This window comes from Pinus tabuliformis, chromosome 6, assembly GCF_031772625.1.
Source record: "Pinus tabuliformis cultivar Carrire ecotype Pingquan chromosome 6, CPIR1, whole genome shotgun sequence".
NCBI classification, from domain to species: Eukaryota; Viridiplantae; Streptophyta; class Pinopsida; order Pinales; family Pinaceae; genus Pinus; species Pinus tabuliformis.
Genome location: NC_142292.1, coordinates 1,399,611,296 through 1,399,623,245, shown reverse-complemented (window position 1 = coordinate 1,399,623,245; position 11,950 = coordinate 1,399,611,296). Strand labels below are relative to the sequence as shown.

Genomic DNA, 11,950 nt, shown 5'->3' with positions numbered 1-11,950 from the left:
AAATAAAAACTATCAAAATTTATAATTTTAAATATTTTAGATCTTGAAAGAAAGAAAAAAAGTTTCAGACTTCTGTTTCTTTCAAAAGTTTCAGACTTCTGTGGTATGCTTCCGCATTTGAATAATCGATAGTATTTTTCAAATTTTATGGACATTTAAAATTTCTCAAATTTTATGGACATTTAAAATTTCAAAGTAAATTAGTCTAGACAGCCACATAATTTGAAAAATATTGTAGATAATACGAATTCTTCTTCCACACCAGAAGAAAAAATTTCAATTGTCTAGCAATTGGCTAATTTTGCTGTCTATAAACAACGTGTACGCTTCCTAGCGTTTCACCCCACCACATGAAATGAAAAAGTAAAATCAATAGTACTGCTCGATGTGATAGGAGGTCACGGGATAGAGATAAAGATGCATACGGCTTCTGTTTGGCTACAATTTTGAAGGGACAGATGGTGTCTCTGTGATCGCCCTTCTTTCCACCCATACAGACCCGAATTGAAGTTTTCTAAACCAGACAAGGCTTTGCCATGGCAATCGACCAGTTTCTGCTTGCCTTTCTTCTCTTCTCATTTGGCTTCCTACTCTTTTTCATTACAAGAAATCGGAGCAATCGGCCATATCAAGGTCCTGTAATATATCCTGTAATTGGTATTCTGTGGGAATTTTCCAAGAACAGGGACAGGGTTCTGGAATGGACAGTGGATATTCTTTCCAGAATCCCTTCCCACACATGTATGGTCCAGCGCCCAGGAGGCGTCAGAGGCTTTATCACTGCGAATCCCTCTAACGTGGAGCATATTCTGAGAGCCAATTTTCAGAATTACCCCAAGGGAGAACGCTTCAGTTTCTTTCTCCACGATTTCCTGGGCAAGGGGATCTTCAACACTGATGGGGAGCTGTGGAAAATGCAGAGGAAGGCTGCGAGCTACGAATTCAATACCAAGTCGCTCCGGAACTTCGTGGTGGAGGCTGTTCAGTGGGAAATCAAGAACCGGCTAATGGTGGTGCTCAAGAGCGCATGCGAAGGGGGAGAGATCATAGACTTGCAGGACGTTCTGATGAGGTTTGCATTCGACAATATCTGCAAGGTGGCGTTCGGTGTCGATCCCGGTTGCCTCCACCCTTCTCTGCCCAGGTCCCAATTTGCAGAGGCTTTTAACGATGCTCTTGATATTAGCGCTGGCAGGTTTTTTTCCATTTTCCCCTTTCTGTGGAGAATCAAGCGAAAGCTTGACATCGGTTCTGAGAGGCGGTTAAGAGAAGCCATAAATGTAGTGAACGAATTTGCCATGGACATTATTCGTTCCAGGAGAAGTGAGATCTCTGAAGGGCATCTGAGGGAAGACTTGCTTTCAAGATTCATGGCGGCAGCTCTGTCTGATTGGGAGCTATTTGAGACAGAATGCGATCAGAAAGGTTCGCAGAAGATGGCAATGGCGGGCGAAAAATCGGAATTATTCATCAGAGATATGATGGTTAGTTTTATAATGGCAGGGAGGGATACCACTTCGACTGCCTTAACTTGGTTTTTCTGGCTGATTTCGTCTCGACCCCATGTCCAGGAAGCCATTCGCAGAGAAATTTTGCTCGTTACAGGCAACAGAAATTCCATACAGCCCGAAGATGAATGGGTTGTCTTCGACTTTGATGAACTGAAGGGCATGCGGTATCTCCATGCCGCGCTCTGTGAGTCCATGAGGCTGTGGCCTCCCGTGCCTGTCGATACAAAGGTTGCTGCGGAAGATGATGTATTGCCGGACGGGACTGTTGTACCCCAGGGATGGTTTGTGAGTTACAATATATATTCAATGGGCAGGATGGAGAGCATTTGGGGTGAGGATTTCATGGATTTCAGACCCGAGAGATGGCTGAAAGATGGGGAATTTGTGGGGGAAAATCCTTACAAATTTACTGTGTTCCAAGCCGGGCCTCGCATATGTTTGGGAAAAGAGATGGCGTTCATACAGATGAAGTCCATTGTGGCATCTGTCATTCATAGGTTCAGTCTGGAGGTAGACACCGGGTACATTCCGAAATATGTATTGTCCATCACTTTGCGAATGAAGAATGGACTGCCTGTCAGTGTGAGAAGTCACTGAAACAGGGACGATATCAGGGGTCAGGCAGCGATAACTGGAAGGTGCCCTGTAACATCTTCCAGCTATATGAATATTTAAATATAAAGTACAGCTTTGTAATTATTTTAGATGGTCCCTGTAACTGTATGAATATTTAAATATACAAGTAGAGCTTTGTAATTATTTTGGATGGATGTGAATTTAGGGATTAAATAAGCATTGTAATTAAGTAGTAAGGTATTTTGGATGGATGTGAATTGAGGGATTAAATAAGCATCGTAATTAAGCAGTAATGTGTTTCTTTCTGAAATGAACTCTCCCTCCATGTTACTCTGTTTCATCGTGGGCCACTCTGTCTTATCGTGGGCTATTAGATCGACTGTTAGACGGTGAAAAAATCTAGTGGGCCATTAGATCGATTGTTATACGATGAAAAAATCTTCCACCATTGGATCATCAGTGAAGAACGTTCTAGGCTGTTGAGAATACTAATCTCGGAAGAATCCTCCTGCCAGTGCGTTGAAGATATTTTCGGGCCTTAAGATGGTTGTGCTTCCATGACTTTGAAACGGTTAAGCCATTAATGCCTGATTCTGAGCGCACGATAAACCTCCTACAGGATGGTGAACTTTTGTCTGCATCATTCAGTCCTTTCTCAGTAGCACCTTCCGTCTCACCTCAATCGAACCTGCCCAAGAAACGCTGTGCAACAGACTCCCCTAGGATATAGGGGTCAGAGCAGCCATTTGAACTTGCCCAAGAAACGCTCTGCAACAGACTCCCCTATGACATACAGGGTTAGAGCAGCCATCGAAGAGAAAAGTAGGAGGCAGAGGAGAGAGCCGCATATCTTCCAGAAACCTGCAACGTCCGCCACCTTCCGGACATAAATTAGATTACACAATAAACATGTTCGACTATGTGCAATCCCTGTGCAATCCCTTCCATTCTTATGCAAATTTTCCGTGTTTGCTCCACTGTGTGAGCAGGAGAGAGAACAGGCATACGAACTAACAAGGTACCATTTAAAAAGTTTCACTGACACTTACGTTTTGCCCATCCAGATACACATTTTTCGTCTCCCACCATCCCTTTCTGTTTATGGAGTCCGGGTCTCTAAGAACAGGATCATTCCTCTCATATCTACTATACAGAGAGCTTTCCTCTGGAACAATGTTGTACTCTATATATTCCAGTCCCAATTTCATCGCTGGCTGTCCATAATAAGTAGCAGCAGCCTAGTCTGTACCCAAAGGCACTATATGTATAAACACAGAACCAGGCTTCATCAACAAAATGTGTGTCATGGCAGCGTCATGGACACCCAGCATAACATCGCATGAATTCAAAGCTCTGAACTACTCTGCCATCGCTCATCGCTGTAGCTCGTTTGGGATTTAACACTTCCACATGGAAACCTATTTTCTGAGCTAATCTCGTTATTTCTTTCTAGTTCAGCATCACTCTTGATTTCTGCCTAGATATTATTACCAATTTGGGCTTTAATCCATGAAGAGGAACATTAGAGGTTTCGTTAATCAAATTTGACAATCTTTTGGGAGCATACACCTTGCTGAGAAGCCAATGAAAGTCCCTAATTGTCTTACCTTCGTTCATGAGCGATGGATCCACACTCAACTCGCCATGTATCGTCATTCCCACTATCATCTCCGGAAAACAATGGACTCTCTTATCCTTCCTGAAATAAAAACCTGGGTACTTGCTCAGCTGCTTCACACGATCCTGGTATTTCATCATTCACCACTCTTGGTATCCATTCGAGAATGTTGAAAACAACTTCGCCTTGGAGATGTTGTGAAGTTAAATAGAGAGGCAATAAACCATCGTTGAACTCATGGTAAACATTTCCTGTGTATCCTCCAGAGGAGAAAAACCAGTGCAGGCACCGAGTGCTGCACTTGGCAGGAATTTCGGAGCTGTTCGTGCCCATTCTCATCGGTCTGACTCACTATTTTAAGAGGGACTTCGTCATTCGTGCTCATGATACTGCTCTCCCATTTGCGTGTATATGCCCTGATTTTCTCCTCTCTAGTCATTCGATTATTATGAGTAAAGGAAAACAGAGGAAGATTGAGAGTGAGTACGCACATCTGTGTGAAAGTGTGAACTATCACAGCACAAAATCTCTCTGGTATTTCTCCTAAGTTTTATTACTCCTCCTACACAAATTGTAGGTTTCCTTATAGAGGAGCTTATGGTTATATACATCTATAGGCTCTCGTCTCATTTCATTTCATTTAATAAAAGACTGAATGAACTACCAAATTCATTTTGTTTTATTTCATGGTCACCATCAAAGCAGGTTTCCAAATTCATTTTGTTTTATTTCATGGTCACCATCAAAGCAGGTTTCTCTCTTTTCATTACAGGGTTAATGAATTTGCAAATGCAATATAAACTAGGAAGCCTAAGAGATGAATTAGACTTTTTTTTCATTTTGAAAATGTTTCTCTTCCACCACTTTATGATATACAAGGTCGAGAACTCTAATAACAAAAATTAACCATGGATTCATCCCTTTAGTTGCTGTAGGTCTCTGTTGCAAGCCTAACCAAACTTCGTGGAATTTTAGTTTATTATTTTATTCAATATTAAATTATTTTTATTAATAAATAAATAAATTTTAAATTAATTATTTATAATATGTGCAATGCTATATATATTGAACTCATTATAATATGAACTAAAAAATACAAATGAGATTATTATTTTTTAAATAATTTTCAAGTATTCAAACAATAATTTATATTTATCAAATGTTAATATAAATATTACACTTGATTATATATATATATATATATATAGTTTAGATTTGGTAACCACCATCACTTTCAACGAGTTAGGGAATCTACATTTTTATGGTACAATACCACCACCAACCCTCAACGAGACTAACACTATCATTTTGAGGGGAAGGGGTTGCCTAACCTAATCACATGGTCTTGGTCTTGGTGGGACTCCTGAGATGTTTCCCTAGATTGAATATTCATTAGTTGCGGGGATTAGTTGGGTTAGGGCGGGCTATAGAAGTTTTATGACCTAAATGATAATTTAAGTTTTACATTTAGTATTTGGATTTTTGAATTTGAGGAAATATAATTAATAATTTTGAGTAATATTGTATTTTTCATTTCAATAATATATTTTTAAATGTAGCCCTGATCAGGATGCGGGTCGACAGTTGGGATAAACTGGTTGTAGTAATGATCAGTACTCTGGCAATTAGTACCGCAGCCCCCCACATGCTTAAGGCAGTGGATGCGTGGACCCTTGGCATGAATGCAAGCTGGGGAGGTGGGAAAGGTGGCAGGATAGGAGGTAAGGCAAGGCATATAGGCTAGCAAGTGAAGCAGGTGTTCAGTGTTGGAGGGTCAGCATGTGGAGAAAGGTGGTATCGCAGTGAAGCGGGAGGACGACGAAACCAAAGATGCCAAACTCAACGACAAATGCCTGTTGATCCTGGGTATGTAATTCGACTTTGCTCCACCATTATAATTATGTTATGGTTGGGGTTTTGCTGGGGGGAGAGGAGGGTAAATAGAAAGAGGGCTTGGGGGATAGAAAATTGCTAGTGGCAATGGGGAAGGCAATTACTGGCAATTGCCTGGGTTTGTATCCATACCCTCTGCCAGACGGGTAACGTCTATGACCGTCGAGGGGAAAATTGCATGATGATAGGTTTGGATGCACCGTGCTCCTTAAACAATGCTTGGGGTGAGGTTAACTGTAGCAAGAGAGTGTATGAGGGACATGAGATGGTAAAAGGGGGCAGGGGGAAGCAGTTGGTAGGAGGCTTGGGGCGCAACCACTCTCGCTGCATGCAAAGAAAGTGTTGGGTTAATCGGAATTCCTATCAGACCAATGGCAAGGCCAGAAAATCAGAGTGGAAACGCAATTGGGTGGAACTGAGGGGCAGCGCCACTAATCCCTGGGCAGAGGGGGAAAGGGACCTGAACTGCTCCGCACAAACTATAAGAAGAAAGAGGGGTCTACGAGAATGGCTTAGGAAAGGGTCGGCTGATCTGCATGCGAACGCTAGTAATGGGGATTGGAAAAAGGGTGCGATGGGGGGTTTGGTCTATGGACCTCCCCATTGTAGGCTACGGTCTCAGGACCACCCCAGCTCGGAAACCGTGAGAGAAGGCGGAGAGGAGAAGCAGGGGATGGTGCATAACGATGGAAAAGAAATTCAGAACATAGTCACTAGGGGGTGGCGCATAACTACAATGTTGTGTTTCAATTTAACTAATTGTTGTTATTACCAGTGCTCTGGCAAGCAGGTCACGGCTCGTGCTGTGAGGGGACGTGGTCGTGGAAGGAGAGGCCCGACACTTAGGAAAGACAAGGAGTCGAGCACTTTAGAACCGCGCAGAGGCAGGAAGTCAGTAGAACACCTTATCACTGAAGCGACAGAGGCTTGCCGTGAGGGGATGGATGCAGGAATCTGGAAATTGTTAGAAGAGTGGGAGGAGGAAATAAAACAAGGCAACGAGACAAAGGAAGAAATGGGCAATTGGAGGACCTTAGTCTCAAATCCATGCAGGGAAACATTTAGGGGCTAATATTCGCCCATGGGCTAATTTTCTTTACTTTTTCCAGAAAAAAGATTGATTAATTTCCATTTTTTTGTAAAAATGATTCGCCAAAATTTTATGGAATGAAATTATTTTACCCTAAAAATTGCCAAAAATATATATATAGACTATATAAAAATATTATAAATTTGAATATTTTTACAGAAATATCTCCAAACATTTTATAGATTTCATATTATGGACTAGTGGGATTCGCCAAGGTTTCTAAACTTTAAGATAAATTTCCATCCTTAAACTTTTCCCTGAATCCGAGCAACACTCGAGGATGAATCACGCAGTTTAAGCAAACTTTGTACCTTTACTGGTTAATGAAGAGTTTATTAGGCAAGGCAATGGAATATATTTCCATGGGAATGGTAGTGACACTCCAGGGAATGGCGAGCTATAAGCAGGATTTGCATTAAATCCTCTTCCAACTACATAAACAAGATATCAGGTTGGATAGAATTGACGTCCACATCCCTTGCATACTGGAGCTGAATGACATGTCAGGGGCATCCGCCAAGGATCCGACACCTGTTGAATCTGCCTTAGAGGAACAGAAGGAATAGACTCTTACCCATGCATACTTTTGTTTTATGCGGATAGCTTTTAACTTTTGTGTTGCAAATATCAGTACAGATAGTTATGTAGTGTATGGACACAAATTTGAGACATATCTAACATGGCTTGAGAGATTAATACTTTATTTTTTTTGGATGGCTTACAATGCAGACAAGTGTAGCAAACTTGGTTTCCCTTCGGGGCAAGTTGAGGCTACCTCGTCAATCTGTGTGGTGTAAACTTGCTTATGTTTAATAGAAAATGGAATGATCTTGCCAAGTTTTGTTGGAAATACTGAGGTGGGGGGGTGTGAATCAATATTCCTTTTCAATTGTTATTTTTACCAGTTAAATCATTTCTATTTAGAACACAAAATGAACAATAGGAATAAATGATTTTATTAATATAATCCTTACAATAAATCAGGTACAATATATATAAGGCTCCAACCTGTTGCCAAGCACCAACATGGTCTTTTGTGAGGCTCCAACCTTTAGGACACCAACCCTATCTTCTCAAGGCACCAACCTTGTGTTTAGGAGCACCAACTCCAATCCTTCCAATTCTGAGGCACCAACCCCAAGGGCTCCGACCCTATCTTGTCAAGGCACCAACCTTGGATTTAGGAGCACCAACTCCAAGGACACCAATCCTTCCAATTCTGAGGCACCAACCCTAAGGGCTCTGACCCTATCTTGTCAAGGAACCAACCTTGGATTTAGGAGCACCAACTCTAAGGACACCAATCCTTCCAATTCTGAGGCACCAACCCCAAGGGCTCCGACCCTATCTTGTTAAGAAATATTTTGATTATATTACACTGCTTTCAAAATCTTCTTCACAGTGTTCTGTAAATCTACAACTTCACTGCTCCATCAATGACAACCTGTCTTCATATGAAGGAGTCTTCACAATTCTTCATATTGCCTAGACAGAGTCTGCAAAGTTACCTCATGATTATTTCAAATAGCCATCATGATCTACAATAGTCTTCACACAACTTCAATGTGTCTACAATGAATCGCACTAAGCTCTGCATAAAAACAACTCTCTGTTTCAAGCCTCTGTTCTCACTGTCACGGTAAATGCTTCAGGAGTGACCGCTTCAGGAGTGAATTCTTTAGAAGAGTGATTGTCGCAGTTTCATATTTTGCATTCAATTAAAAACAACCCTGTTGATACTAAGATAATCTTCTTAGATCCGCAGAGGCGTCCTTTTGAATTTTTATCTCAATCATTATCAAACACAGGTCCAAGCTTTTCAATAAATAACCTAGTCAACAGAATGTTCGACCTTCAGCTTCCTTCTTCTTTCGCAGGACCTTTCGGCTTCCTTCTTTGTTTGCTCGACCTTTGGCTTCCTTCTTCTTCCGCTGGACCTTTCGGCTTCCTTCTTCGCTCGCTCGACCTTCGGCTTCCATTTTTGTTCGCTGGACCTTTCGGCTTCCTTTTTCGCTTGCTCGACCTTTCGACTTCTCAATCTTCGGCTTCCTTTGTCTCTTCAAGTTCACAAGTTGTGAACTATTACTTCTTCTCTCTGTTAGTTGCCTGAGATCAATTACCTGAAGTGAAGCGTTTCAACTTGTATATATGTGAGTTTTGCCAATAACCAAAAGACACGTTCATTGGGAGGAGAGGCCGACTTATGAGTTCGCAAATTATATCGAAGAGTCTTTCATCCATAGACTTGATTATTCACGAAAACCATATAAGAGAGGCTATACCCACAAGGAGGTCCCACATGCCACGTCACTACCTCAATCGCAATCGAAACTTTCAGAGGTCTTTTGCAAGTCGTGCCCATAACATGGCTGATGGCCGATTGCCCCTATTGGATGCGATATTATATTAAACTATTTTGATAAACCTGTTGGGTCCACTACTTTATCGCAATCGTAATTTCATAAGACTCCCACAATTGCAACTTTATGAAAATCCACATTAATAGAGGTCCCCACACGTCATGACTTTAATCCCGCAATCGCAACTTCATGAGAATCCCGCAATCACAACGACCGATATTCACATATCACCCCGTAGCAGATGCAATATTTAATAAACCATTTTTAATAAGTCCACCGGATCCACACCTCTATCGCAATATGGGGTTTGACATTCGTTTGAAACTTGCGATTACTACGGATGTGATTTTTTATTAAGTCATGCTATAATGGTGCAGTGGGTCCGCAATGTTATCCTAGTCGGCGGTTCGGGGGTTTATCGCAATCGACGATTCGGGGTGACAACCCTTTGTGATTTTTGTAACTTCCCTGATATCTGGACACGATACTACATAAAGGTATGTTCTAATGGAGCTATCGGGTCTGCATATTATATTGCAATCTATGGTTTGCGGGACTTCGACTGGCACATGGATTAAAATGGCCTTAACCCCCGCAGTTGACTGTGATCTAAGAGTTGAATATGAGATCGACGGCTAGGATTGAGTGCGAGACTTCAGCCACGATCAAGGAAATCCATACTTTCCTACCCCCGCAGTTGCTAATCACCGTCGATCTAATAGACAAACGATCCAGATCTATTCCTCCGCCATTCTTCTTCCGCAAGCACTTGGGTTTGATCTCCGCCATTCATTTCTTGACTCCATTATATTGCAATCGAGGGTTTGAGAAGTGTTTACATAACTTAATATAATAGAACCGCCGATAAAGTTCCTCCGATATAAATTCTCTGATGCGGTGTTATTACATGGTTTTATTCTTGGGTTCTTGCTCCTGTGACTTCTCTTCACTCTTTCGCTCTTCTGATAGTTGTTGCTCCTATGGCTTATCTTCCTGTGACCTCCAATAACTCTGTTTATGCTCCTCTGATATCGTTGTTGCTCTTTGTTCTTACGATAACACTTACCCTTGGGCATATGCAATAACATGCTTCCTCGATGGCTTCTGATGAACTCTTCCTCTTATTCTTTGGCTTCATGGCTTCTCCTCTTTACTCCTTCTCTTTCTCTTCTGATGGCTTCTGATATATTTCCTCCCCGGTTCCACTATTTCTATTACGTCTGTATTCAATCCTTGGATCCTCCATGAGCAGTATTAAGATCAATGGGCATCAATAGACAACATCATGTATTAAAGAATTTGCCATCACAAACACTACTATATTGGCATCAATGTCAACCTAGATTAACAATCTCCCCCTTTGTCATTGATGGCAATATTCTTCTTCTCTCCCCCTTTGACATCAATGGAAAAAAGGTGCACAAGAACTCCCCCTGTCGAACTGCTCCCCCTATCATGCAACATCTTCTTTCTATAGTAATTTTGATGAGCCATTTTTCTTTTTGTTCTAGTAAAAGTTTCTGCAAGTTATTTCTACTAGCAGATTTGACATACAGTCTGTGACTGTCTTTTGAATTCATTTTACTGGTTGACAACTTTCTGCAATGTTTCAATTATGCTAGATTCTTCCAACTGCTCTTGCTTCAAGCTCCATTCCCAAATGTGTCTGTTTGTTTGAAGGTTGCCTCTATTACTGTCCTTGATTTACCTGTTCTCACATCATATCCCTGAGTCGAGACATTCAACTTTTGTAATACCAACAACATAGTTATTTTCCCTATTTCTCTAGCATTGGATGGCCTTCTCTGCTACTCCAATTTATCCTTAGTGATCAAGTGGAAAACATCTTAAACAATAGTCTAAAGAATGGTTACAAGATCATGTTCTTCAATGTAGTGCCCCTGAGAAACGATCTTTATCAAAGAATGATTGTTAATATAGCTCATCAAGGATTCCATAAGGACCCTTCCACGGATAGCTTTTGCAATAATGATCAAGAATAACAAGCTCCCCCTAACTATATGCATGGTCTCCTTTTGGCAGAATCACATCATCAAATACTCGGAATATCAAGGATATCTTCATCAAGTCAACAACATGTGTTGTTGGCTGGAGAGTTCAGGAGATTTTCAGATTGTATTTGCTTCCTTCTCCATACTTGTGTAACTTTCTTCTTTTGCATGGTTCTAGCTTGTGTAGGAGCCCAAGTCAAGTTACACTCACGTGCCATATGACCAATGTTATGACATTTGAAGCATTCTATGTTGTTCATGAATAAGAATGCATGATTTCTTGCTGTGGAATTGCTTCTCGGAGATTGTCAAGGACCATAGTGTCTATCTTTGTGGTATGCCCTACAATCTTTTTCCATGTGTCCAAAGTTTGTACAAGAATAACAATAACCAAGAAATAAACTTTGGTACCTGGGAGATGGAGATTTCCTTGATGTACTTCTGAAGTCTTTCTGCCTTGAGATCCTTTGATGATAACCATTGCTTCTCGCATCCTTGACATCATCTACATTTCTTCTTGGAACAAGACTTCATTCATTGTTGCCTTGACTCTTATCTTTACCTTTGCTGAAACTGGGAGCATCAACATTTCTTTCTGACTTTTTCATATCCTTGTTGTTTGAAGCAATACCATTCTTGCTTGAGGATTCACCTACATACCCGAGACTTGATTTATCAAATGGAGATCTTTGATGGTTGAGCATGTCATCCAAGGCTTGGGAGTTCTTCAAAAATTTGTCCATCCCTTCAACCTTTTTCTTGAGGGAGACAATTTCTTCTTCCAATCTTTTGTAGTCTTTATTCTTCTTAGCAAGTTGTTTCTCAATCTCTTCCTTGATACAAGTTGCTTCATTTGCTTCTATTTTAAGAGAGATGATATCTGATTTCAT

General features: G+C 41.0%; 2 pseudogenes; one reads left to right on the top strand and one right to left on the bottom strand.

Moving 5' to 3' along the window:
• The first annotated feature begins 435 nt into the window (after window positions 1–435).
• LOC149263886 (cytochrome P450 94A2 pseudogene) lies at window positions 436–2,270 on the top strand (annotated as a pseudogene).
• Window positions 2,271–3,049: 779 nt separating this feature from the next.
• On the bottom strand, window positions 3,050–4,316 carry LOC149263885 (xylan glycosyltransferase MUCI21 pseudogene; annotated as a pseudogene).
• Window positions 4,317–11,950: the final 7,634 nt, after the last annotated feature.